The sequence below is a fragment of the Meriones unguiculatus genome, chromosome 12 (assembly GCF_030254825.1).
Source record: "Meriones unguiculatus strain TT.TT164.6M chromosome 12, Bangor_MerUng_6.1, whole genome shotgun sequence".
Lineage (NCBI taxonomy): Eukaryota > Metazoa > Chordata > Mammalia > Rodentia > Muridae > Meriones > Meriones unguiculatus.
In genome coordinates this window covers 96,203,888-96,205,974 of record NC_083360.1, presented here as the reverse complement: position 1 = coordinate 96,205,974, position 2,087 = coordinate 96,203,888, and the positions used below count along the sequence as shown (strand labels likewise).

General features: G+C 48.0%; 1 pseudogene; it reads left to right on the top strand.

Moving 5' to 3' along the window:
* Positions 1 to 1,164: 1,164 nt before the first annotated feature.
* Positions 1,165 to 1,600, top strand: LOC110539642 (large ribosomal subunit protein uL15-like; annotated as a pseudogene).
* Positions 1,601 to 2,087: the final 487 nt, after the last annotated feature.

Here is a 2,087-nt window from a genome sequence, read left to right as displayed (position 1 = left end):
TGGGTGAGCCGCCAGCCAACGCTTTAATTCCCCCTTAGGCTACTTGGACTCTGACCGTGATCACCCCAAAGCAATGCTCTTGGGCAAGGCTGCCTGGAATCCGGACAGGGTATCCACCTTGCAGCAACAGTGTCCAGCAGAAGTGGGTGAGCATCATGAGAGGGTTAGATCTTACCACGGACCCAAAGCCTGTGCCTGCTTTCTTTCTAGGCAGGATGTCTGCACCAGTTGGTTTTACTGTGGCTATGATAGAATGCCTGGCAGAAACAACTCAAGGGACCATTTCATTTTTCTGTTTGTTCATGGTTTTAGAGATTTCAGTCTGCCATTGCAGGGAGGGTGTGGTGGAGCATCTTGGCAGCCAGAAAAGAAGAGAGGGGAAGATTCCTGTGCTAGCAAGAAGGCTACTGGGCCCCATCGGTGTGATAGTGCCATCCACATTTAGGGCATGTCTTCCTTCTATGGCTCATCTTCTCTAAGAATGCCTGTAGAGACATTTTCGGGATGGGCTTTATCAGTCTCCTAGGTGCTTCTTAATCCAATCAAGGTGAAAAAAAAATCAAGTTTATCTGTCACAAAAGGCTACTGGGATCTGACAGAGGATGCAACCTTGAGCTACCGGGAAGGCCACAGAGTCCTACTCATGGTTGTACTTGAAAATAAACAAAGGAAATGGCATGCAGATTCTTAAAAAAAAACAAGGAAAAAACTATTTACTTTTCAGCAAACACTCCAAATATCTAAGATGGAAATGAACATCTGTCAATTCAGTCCACTAGTAATGAGGTCAGATGAACGGGTTACTATCCACCTAGAAACGGGCATGTGACTTCAAGGCACAGAACAATGGTGAGCCATGTGACTGTGCAAAGTGCTTAACCTCCCAGAGTCTCAGTTTTTACATATTTCCTGCTTCTCAGGACTTCTGAGAGGATTAAATGAGACAATTCATGTAATTGGTTTAGTACCATCAACTTTGGGAAGGCTTCCTAAAAACAAGATTTCTTTCACTTTTCCGGTGAGAAGAACCAACAAGCCTTGGCAGTGTTAATCACATGGTCGGTCCATGGTTCTCATCTTAAGTCATTTCTCTGGTGCTGAGACATATTTCTCGAGAAGATGTTAAAGGATGCTAAGGCTCTTTCTTCCCTTTTTGCCCCCACCATGCCATCCAGGCTGAGGAGGACCTGGAGACTCCAAAGCCACGTGACCACTGTCGCGACCACGTTGGTCAGCACCACAGGCACCCAGAAGGCTGTGGGAATGCTGGAGGCGTGCATCACCCCAGGACCGACTTCGACAAATATCATCCAGGTTACTTTTGGGAAAGTTGGTGTAAGACCTTACCACTTAAAGAGGAACCAGAGCTTCTGCCCAGCTGTCAGCTTGGGTAAGTTGTGGACACTGGTCAGCGAGCAGACACAGGTCAGTGCTGCCGGAGCTGCCCCCTTCATTGATGTTGTGCACCCGGGCTACTGCAAAGTTCCGGGGCAGGGAAGGCTCCCTCAGCAGCCTGTCATCATGGAGGCCAGCTCCTTCAGCAGAAGCGCCCGAAGAGAAGAGAAAGGCTGTTGGAGGTGCCTGTGTCCTGGTGGCTTAAAGTCACCCAGGGAGGCTAATTAAATGCTAACATTAAAAAAAAAAAAAAGGATGTTAGGAAAATTTGAGTTTCCTTTATGAAGTTTTAAGATGAGCATGATGTCCTGGCATCCTCTCCTCGGTCAACACCGTAAGCAGCCTGTTTGCTCACCACCACGAGGCACACACCACAAGGCTTTGCAGTTGGGTGCACTAGATGTCCCTCCCACTCGGACTGTCTGGACACCACAGCGATGACCTGGGCATCCGTTCTCAGTTACGCATGTGAGAAGTTTCCTGAACACCAAAATGGCGAAGCAGGTTACACTCTTCTGCCTTCCCATAGATTCAGGCTCCGCCGAGTTGGTAACTGGAGTTCCTGTGCTTTAAACAGTGGTGTGTGTATGTGTGCATGTGTGTGAATGTTTGTGTGTGGAGGTGTGCATGTGTGTATGTCTGTGTGTGTATGTGTGCATGTGTGTATAGTGTGTGTCTGTGTGCATGTGTGT